The sequence below is a fragment of the Saccopteryx leptura genome, chromosome 13 (assembly GCF_036850995.1).
Source record: "Saccopteryx leptura isolate mSacLep1 chromosome 13, mSacLep1_pri_phased_curated, whole genome shotgun sequence".
Lineage (NCBI taxonomy): Eukaryota > Metazoa > Chordata > Mammalia > Chiroptera > Emballonuridae > Saccopteryx > Saccopteryx leptura.
In genome coordinates, this window is record NC_089515.1 from 12,200,335 (window position 1) to 12,210,515 (window position 10,181).

A 10,181-nucleotide genomic window follows, 5' to 3' on the forward strand; every position below is an offset into this window, starting at 1 on the left:
GGCATAGTGTAATTTACCCTTTTAATGTATCCACTCTGAAGTAGGAGCATACCAGGGCTCAGAAGCCTGAAAATTTTAATCTGTGAATTAATTTATGTGTGGATTTAGGTAATCTGGTTGTAAACCCGCTTAAAGATTGCCTCCAAATTACTGTCTTGACGTAAGGGCAGGGTGTTAACAGGGTGGATGACTAAGGCGTGTCATCTAGTTACAGGCATCTGATCCTTCCAGGGATGAGCAAAGCTCTGAAGGACATCCTCCAATCTAACCCTCTTTTAAATCCAAGTTTATATAAAGCCTTATAAACTGTTGAATTCCTAATCACAACCCTACAAAATTAGATTAGCGGCCACAGGGGGCAATGGTGTCAGGCAATGACCTAACCAGTTACACGAACACATCAAGAATTAGAAATCTTGAGTTGCAGTTTCTCAAGTTTTCATCAGTAAGAGTGGTAGCAAATATCCCCAGGCCACAGGACACATCATCAGCCATTTAAAAATATATGTGTATGTTGAAGAGACTATTGGATCTGGAAATGGATCTTTGGAAAACATGTCCAGCAAGGTTATTCTGCAAACACAGACACTGGGTTCAGAGAGCTCCAGGGACCAGCCCGTGCCACTGAGGCAGGTCTAGAACCCGGGTCTAGTGTTATCATATTTGGTTCTCTTGCTGCCACTGCCTCCAGCTGTATGGAGCTTTTCTAGAGCATTCAGCTCAAGTCACGTGTGCCTGACGACACGAGCACTTCCCACTGTTACTTCTGTGGCCAATCTCCCTTCCACCGCACTGCTGCCCTCAGACTCCCACCCCACTGCTCCAGGCCCTCAACTCCAAGCCAAACGCATTAGTGGAAAAGCCTGGAATCAGAGCTGGTGGTCAGAGAGCCCCTACTGGGGACAGGCATCCACGTGGGTCCGATGAGCTGTCAGAACCGCCACCATCTGTCAAGACCTATGAGAACGCATACAGCACGGGGTGCTGATACGGTTAGTTACCCAGCCTCAAAGGCACACTGCAGCTCACCCTGTGACCTGCCCCAGGTCCAGAGTTCCTCCAGGACGGACTCCAGTTGTCAAAGCCCCGCCATACCCACCCCCAGCCCCCGCTAGATGCTGGAGGGAAGGAGGCAAAGATAATTTGGTACCATCTTATTTTAAAGATAATTAAGGTGACGCCTCAGCACTGGAGAAGCTGCCAATCAGATTAAGAAACTGAGATAAATCTAAGAAAGTAATAATACAATGGTGCAGAGCTGATTTCCAAGTCCTCTGCACAAATCATTCACCCCATGACCCTTGGGCTCATCAGCAGAGCCAGGCATCTGCAGGAATTCCAGCTCTTAAGAATCCAAATGAATGGCGGCTGCCTTGCAGAGGGTGACGGTGGACCCTTTGACCCACTACTTAGAGGGCAGGGCATCTTTCCTCCTATTGCCATGATGGCGAACCTATGACACGCGTGTCAGTACTGACACGCGTAGTCATTTTCGATGACACGCAGCTGCATGTGGCCACATACCAGAGAAGTATGGGGCCGCATGCCGAGAAGGACATTTCATCCTCAGCTCCTGAATGGCCAGGTGCAGTAGCCGAGGATAAAACATTTGCTGTAGTGTAGACACTCTGTGCCGGAGGTCTGTAGGCCAAAACAACAGAACTCCGGCACTGAGCGTCTAGTTCTGGGACTTCTGGTTGGGCTGTTAGGGGATCTTTGACCTCACTTCTGGCAGATGGAGCAGGGAGCAGTGGAATGGGGGAGACGCATCTCTGGGGGCCCTGTGATCGCCATTACTAACAACCACATAACCACAGCAACCATCATCCAATCTACTGTTCTGGGGTGTCGTGGATTTCTAATTGACCATCATTACTGAGATAAGTGAGGAGAGAAGCGAGGGCCTGTGCTATGGGTGCCGTTTCCCGCCATTAGAAATAGCGGCAGCCATCTTAATTTACATAAGATGCAACTTGCAGAATTTCAAGACAGCATCTGGGCTCAGGTGTTTGTCGACTTGAGGTCAAAGCTTGAGAATCTGGAAAGGTGCCGCTTGGAGAATCAAGAGGAGTGCCACTACGAACAGGAAATTTGGAGTGCCTGGAACTGATTACCAGACACTTTTAGCACCCTGAAAAATATAGCAATGGCTTTACTCACAATTTTCCCCTCTATGTACTTTTGTTAGACCTTATTCTCAGCATTAAATAATATCAAAACCAACAAAAGAAACAGATTGACAAATGAAGTTAGTAGTACTTGCTTGGGCTTGAAGTGTACAAAATACTAACCTTCAATTGAAGATTTAGCCAATGAAATTCAGCAACAAAAAAGTCACTAATAGACAGGTTAGTTAAAGAATTCTCCCTCCCCCTCACTTATCTTAGTTCACGGCACCGAACACAAGTTAAATAATATCAAGACCAACAAAAGAAACCGACTGACAGATGAACAAAGAAGTCACTAAGCAGGTAAGTTAAATAATTAGTTTTTGGTATATTAAATACAGTTATATATTACAATTATACATTTTTGTTATTTAAACTATAAATATCACGAAATTATGGTTTTTTCTCGAAGTGACACACCACCCGAGTTATACTCAGTTTTTTGGTGAATTTTGACACACCAAGCTCAAAATATTGCCCATCACTGTCCTATTGCTTCCTACTGAGGATTCAGGAGGCCTCTGTACCCCTAACCGCCTGCAAAATCCTCAGAGCTGGATTATTTCTGGTCATTGCCACCAGAGGGAGCTCGAAGAACAAGCCTGGTTTTTGCTTCTTTGCAGTTTAAGGAGAGGGATGGGAGATTATGCTCTCTGCTTCTAGCAAGTGCAGACATCAGTTTAAAAACTCCTAACAATTTTAACTTCATTCCTGATTCGTGGAAAATACACATGGCAGAGTGATGCTGGGTCTTCGGATGTACAGAACAGCTGTCCTCTGTGGTAAGTTTCCTGTGAATATTTCAGACTCAGAAACCCTGCCTGTCTACTTGGCCTCTAGTGCTCTGTCCAGAAGATCGGATCCCAGAATTCTCCCTGCCAGAATTCACAGCCCCGGGGACTGCTCTTCCAGCCAGAACTAACGCCAGACTCTGCCTTCAACAGTTCCAGAGCCCCAAGCCCCAGGCTCCCTCCTCTTCTCCACGCTGCCAGCGAGCATGTGACAGCACAGATGTGACAGTTAAACAGGCATTGAAATCAAAGTGGGAATTACTTTGGCCACTAGAGCCCATGTGCAGACCCTCACCTCCGTTCGAAGGGGGGATGCAGCAATGCTGTTCTGATGCCGGAACAAGTGACAAGATTCTCTGGGGAGAAGCAGCAGCCCAACCTGAGAGCTGACAAGTCCCACCTGAGGCCACTTGTTCATTACAATAGTTTAAATTCGTGGGTTTGCATCCCTATGACCATGTGAGGATATCACAAGTACACCCCTCCCCCCGCCCTTCTCAGGATTATTTTGATCCTGCTAAAAAAAAATTATTTTTGTTTTTGGAGACAGCTATAAAGAGGATGCTCCCTTGGGCAGACCCCAGGGGGGAAGCCCAGAGGGGAAGCAGAGGGAAATGGCCCTGACCTTCAGGTCCTGGGGCTCAGCCCAGATTGCTGCTGTGGGCTCCAGATGTGCAGGAGGCTGGCAGGCCAGCGGGAAAGTGGACTTGTCAACACGGCTGGGTGCACTGATCCTGTACTCGGGGGACATCAGAGGACAGCCTGACCCCTCAGTCACAGCAGCTGCTCCTAGAGGGCTGGTAGGTGAATGCAGCCGCAGCCCCGAGCTCACCCTCAGCCACGCACTGGCGAGCATTCCCTGAGTGGCACCCGCTGAGGACTCGCCAAACCAGGTGACAGGACCAGCAGGGGCTGCTGCCTGGCATCTTATCGCCTTCCCCGGCATGGGCACTCCTCCGTTCCATTCGGTGGATGACGCCCTCTAGGCAGTCTGGGTTCCAGCTCCATGAGTCCAATGTGCATCCCTTTCCTTCTCACGCATCGTCCAGAACTCACACTCGGGATTTGGGTTCAGAGATGAGCGTGCCCCTTCCGCTGTGGCTCTCCCCCACGCCTCGGCCAGCACCTCATAAGAAACGGCCTAGAGCCACCCTGCCAGTGGCTTTGCGGCCATGAACCCTGCATTCCCCCGGCCTCCTCAGCCACCTGTATAGACTCAGGGTGGTGTTTTATGTTTTACAAACAGCTTTCACTTTTATTGTATTATCCCCATTAGACAGATAAGGAAACCGAGGCTTGCCAGCATCTGAAAGTCTGGGATAAGCGGGACTCAGAGTACAAATCTGCAGAATTGATAGTCCCCAAACTAAAACTACTGATTGCCCAAACCTAGCTCATGGAGGAGATCATGCTGACCCCAGCACTTCATATTGATTAAGTAGCTGCTCCTGAACTTGGGGAATCTCTGGGCAGCCACCTGGATTCTGCTGTAGAACCCCATGGCCTGGTGCTGCCACCGCAAAGCTGATGCTCTATGTCATATTTTGCAGTCAATCTCACATCTGTGGTGAATGTCTTGGTTTTTGCCATCTGGCAACCACTCTGCTTTCTCCTGAGACCTCAATTTCCCACAGAGGAACCGCTCTCCTCACCTTTATCAGAAATAGACAGGTGATGCCCTCTTGACCACTGGAGCGAGCATTGGTTTCTCTCGGCCACGGTGGTTGGTTGGAGCATGAGCCCACAGCCCAGTCAGAAGCATTGAGATTCTTTTTTTTTAAATTTTCTTTTTAAACTTTTATTATTGATTTTAATTTATTGTGTTTACATAGATTCTAGTGTTGCCCTGCACTCTCTTTAATAATAACTCTTGAACCTGGGAGGATGCAGGCTTGGGGTGTGTGGCAGCAATCTTGTCACCATGAGGAACCCAAGAGGCAGAGAGTGGTTATCTGATACATTGGTCTCTGTATACAGATATCTAGGCCTGAAATCAGTATTCCTCTGAAGGTTTTTTGTTATGTGACCAATGAAGGCCTTTTATTTCTTGGGCCAGTACGAGTTGACTATCCAACGTAACATCTCTTGCACTACAAACACCAATCATCCTGTTATTAAAAACACATGCATTCTGAGCCTGACCTGTGGTGATGCAGTGGATAATGCGTTGACCTGGAAATGCTGAGGTCGCCAGTTCGAAACCCTGGGCTTGCCTGGTCAAGGCACATATGGGAGTTGATGCTTCCAGCTCCTCCCCCCTTCTCTCTCTCTGTCTCTCTCTCTCCTCTCTAAAAATGAATAAAGAAAAAAAAAAAGATTTAAAAACACATGCATTCTATCTTGAGACAGTGAGCTGTCCCTTGTTTCTGTCCCTCTTGCCAAGTCACATGGAAGCTAACTGAGGACTCTTGCTCCTCACCCATTGGTCAGACAAGTTGATTCACAGAATGAATTATATACAATGCCCAGAAGAAAACAGCCAGGCATCCTTCTTGGTACCAAGTCTATCTCCTTCGTTTATTTGCCAAGGATATATGGTACCTCCTTCACAGCAGGGCTCTTCATGTCTCTATCCTGCATTTAGAACCTGTTTCTTCATCTACAAGATAAAGTGGAAGGGCCAAGCAGTCTCTAACAGGTGACAAGATTCTCTGGGGAGAAGCAGCAGCCCGACCCGATAGCTGACAAGTCCCACCTGAGGCCACTTGTTCATTACACTAGTTGAAATTCATGAGGTTTGCATCCCTGTGACCCTGTGACCCTGTGAGGATATCACAATCACCCCCACCCCGCCCTTCTCAGGATTATTTTGATCCTGCTAAAATAAAACCAATTTTTTTATGTTTTTGGAGACAGAGTTATAAAGAGGATGCTCCCTTGGGCAGACCCCAGGGGAGAAGCCCGGAGAGGAGGCAGAGGGAAATGGCCCTGACCTTCAGGTCCTGGGGCTCAGCACAGATTGCTGCTGTGGGCTCCCTGCAATGCTAACATCCTGTTATCCGTTTATACAGTCTCAAGGAAATAAAGAAAAATGGCTTTACCGAGGAAGCACGGCCTGTGAGCAGAGGGCTTTGGTGTTTGGGAACAGCCTGAGGTTTCGGAAAAGGGCCACTGATGGAGATATGCTTGCACACTCTCTGTGTGCAGTAACCCGTGACCTTAGGAATGTCTCGATTCGGGAGACAATAGGAGGGATGAGTGAGAATAGCATTGAGGTGGGTCTGTGTGGGGCATTTTCTTCTTTGTCTAAGGCCTCTCAGCTCTGTAAGCAAGTGCCATCCAAAAAGCAGCAGAGGCAGGCCCCTTTCAGAAAAAAACTTCTAATCGAACCGAGGTTTCCAGAAAATTGTGTTTGGAGAGCTAAGAAGGTTGGCTGTGAGTAATCTGTTTTTTAAATAGCTCTGTTAGTTGGTCCACATTGTGTTTTTCATTCCATCAGAGCCGAAGGTGGTGTTTCTTTTGTTTATAGTATTAGTGTTATATTATTGGTGATCTCATTGTTCTTGTTTGTGACATGTTTACCTCGGTAGGAAAGTTATTGTAGGAGGCAAGTCGGGAGCCAATCTACCCACCCAACCTGCAGAACTAAAGAAAAGGACGCCAATCGGTCCTGCAGGGTGCATATTACTCCTCTCTTGGATTGTTAAAGTCTAATTATAGGCTGTTGATCCCAGTTAGAACCATTTATAAGCCTAAACACTATTCTACAGCGTCTTTGCCAATGGATGTGTTTTGTTTGATTGTGGTGTAAAACATAACATTTGCACATTTGGGGGACTAGGACAGGTTCATGTTCCCTAGGAAAACCAGATGGAAAATAGGCCAAATATGACTCAGTGTTGGGATGGGAGAGCAATTGACCTTGATGTTTATTTATTAGGAATTTCTGAAACCCCAGGACTGTGAAGCTCTCCTTTCAGCTCTCAGCTCAAATGCCACTTCCTCCTGGAAGCTCTCCTTGACTGCCCACCCTTCAATGTTGGGACAGCAGGTTTTCTCTTCCGGATGTTTATTATTATTACATGTTATATGATTTTGAGGATTATTTGATTGTGTCTTTCCACTAGATGGAAGGCTGCCCAGCATGATGCTTAGCACATATTGGGCCTTTATTCAATGTGTTATGCAACATGTGTATGTTTGAGACTATTCAATCATGCTACAGAAGATAAGAAAAACAAATGGGATGGATTAAACTCAAGAAGCGTGAGGCACAGATAGTAAGCAAATCAGTAGATTATGAAGTATAAGCAAAATTCATTGGATGTATTTAGTACAGAGGATGAGTAACAAGTATCTTGCGGGACACAGGCAAGATTCACATGGATTGTGAGTAAATCAGTAATTTGCACGGCATGTTACAAATAGATAGAAGAAAACATATAAATATATATGATAAACAAACCAGAGTGCTAAGTACAGGCAGGAAAATATAAAGAGCCTAAGGTATAAGCAACAATCATGTCATCTCAGGGCTAGTAGCTATGTTACCCCCTAAATCAGCCATCCATTGATGACACCCATTATGGTCCCAATTGTTTTGCCCAAGGCATAGCTAAACCCACAGCTGGTCAGCAGACTAACTGATGAGCACCTTCTAGACCAAGCAAACTGGAAAGTCTGTGTCATTGCCCACCACCTTCTGTCTGTTAGGTCCTATAACTCACCTGCAATTCTGGTCCTTGTAGGTACGCCATTAAGGGGGAGTATATATGGAGAGAGAGAGAGAGAGAGAGATGAACATTGCATATTACATAACCCAGGATTGGGGGGTGCTTTCCCCTCCACCTGCTAATACCTTACTATTTTTGTTCTAACCTACCCCCAATCTCTTTCCTCTTCCTTTTCATTGTGTGTTTTAAATTTATTTATTGGGGTAATTTGCCCTTCCAGTTTGTAAGATAGATAGGGGCAAGGGGCGGTGGACAGGAGTGTTTGTGGTGGAAGGGGTGACAGGAATTTCTTCTTCTTCACTGATGCATACAGTTCTCTTTCACCTCTAATCTTGGGTGGGTGTTTGTTTTTCCAACCAAGCGCTTGCCTCCAAGGGGCCTGGCCTGGACTGAAGGCGGGCAGAGGGAGGGGCGTTGTCTGGTATCCGTGGACTCTAATGAGGGAGGACCAGGCCAGCAGCTGGAGAACGTGGCGGGGGTTTGGGGCAGCCGCCTGTCCCAGCCAGTTGTGGAAAGCCTTGAACGACTTTCAAATGGTCGCTAGGGACAAGGCGGGTCAACTCCCTGGAAGCTGGAAGTGCAGTAGAGGCTGGAGTGGGAGCCCACGTGGACGCTGGCTGCCGGCGGGCTGAGCCTGAAGCCCCAAAGGCAGGGTGTGCGCTCGGCTTCCTGCCGCCAGGGGACGCGTTGCTCAGCGCGGCCCACTTGCGGAATAAGGAGGGGTGGCCTCAGTCAAGTGAAGGGTGGGCGGGGTTCGATCCAACTAGACCCGGAGAGAGCCAGGCCCCACCCGAATGCTGACTCCGACTAGTGCAGGGGCGTCCTCAATTCGGACCCAGGAGAGCGCTGGGTTAGGACAGAGAGGAGGGCTCCTGGGGTCAGCCTGAAAACTACCAGTGACTGGGGCAGAGGGCTGGGCGCAGGGCCTGGCACTCAGCAGGCGCTCGATATTTGCTGACTGGGGACCTCAGGGACAGCTCTGGGGAGCAGCTGGCTGGGGAGCCTCACAGCGGTCTCGGTGGCTGAGGACTCTTAGTGACGGTGCCTTGCGCTGCAACCCGGGAGTTGCACGCAGTAGGCTTATTCCGTTTAGGGTGGGGAAGCGAGGGAGCCCCTGCCCGGCGTGGACACCCTGAGGGCTCCCGGAGCATCTCCGCTCTGTGCTCCTGGCCTCCGACATCCTGCCCCTCGACTCAGCAGGTGCGGCCTCAACTGCGACCTGAAAGCGTTCCTGCTGGACTGCTCAGCTGAGACTCCAGGGAGGGAAGAGATTTCTTCCCAGGACGGTTGTCTCGGCGACCCGCTGACGGTGCGCTGGTGAGACCGCTGAGAGGACTAAGGACCGAAAGAAGCTCGACCACAGGCTCTGGCCCAGGATGCCCCTGGAACTCGCTGAGCGACAGGAAATGCCGCCGGCCGAGTCCTGGAGCCTGCCCCCCCCACCCACCCACCCCCGTTTCTGCCAGTGCTGATGCAGGGGAGAGGGAGTGGGAAACGAAGAGCAACGCTTGTGCTTTCTGAGCCACACAACGCCATGGTTCAGATTTGGCCTCTGAAGGAAGACTGTGTTCGAATCCCTGCTCCATCACTTACCAGCTGTGTGGTCTTGAGCAAGTTTCCTGCTCGGTAAAATGGAGATTTATAAACTTAAGCAACTACATCTGTCCCGATGTCATGCAGACAAAGTGGGATAGTGAATGCACAGCTCTTAGCCCTGGGTCTGGCTCGGGTTAAGCCTCGGTAGGTGACAGCTATTAGGCCCAGTGTTCTCATCGCTGTCCCTGCCAGATGCAATCATAAGTGAGGATGACTAGCTTCCCAGAACTGAGAGAAGTGCTCTAAGGCCTTTCAGAGTGTCAAGTCTGGGTCGTGGAGAAGAGACCCAGGAAGGTTCCTGGCCACTGGCAGGCAGCCTTCAGGGATGACACTGCTCTGTATCTTCCCCGCCCCCTGAGAGCTGGAAATGCAGGTGCCCCTGTGCTGTGCTGCAGTGCCCCCTGCTGGATGCTTGCTGCGGGACTCTCCTGCAGTGAATACCTGTAATCATCAATGATGACCCTGACTAACTTAGCACATGCCTGCATGGTAAGGACACTATTTCAATGAATCCTCACAACAACCCTGAGAATCAAACCAGGAAAATGAGGTGCAGAGGCAAAGTAACTCACTCAAGGTCACACAGCCAGTGGTGGCCAAGTTGAGACCCCAGCCCCATCTGGTTCCAGAGCCTGCATTCCTTCCCTGTCTCTGGTGATCTAAACACCTACTTCTCCATCAAGGCTAGACCCCCAAGCATGGGATGGATCATCCAACTGGGACAGGGAGGGTCAGCCATGTCCTGGGGCCACCCTGCTGCCCACATCTGGCACTAGATCCCAGGTGCCTGTTGGAGAAGGAGACAGTCATCTTCCAGCACCTCCCAGAGGTCAGGGCCAGCCCCCTGGGGAGAAGAGGCTGACTGGGCTGGGCTGGGAGGCTGTCGGGGTCGTGTCCCCAAGGATCACACCCTGGCACTCGAATTTGGTCACCAGGCGCCCTGCCCACCTCTC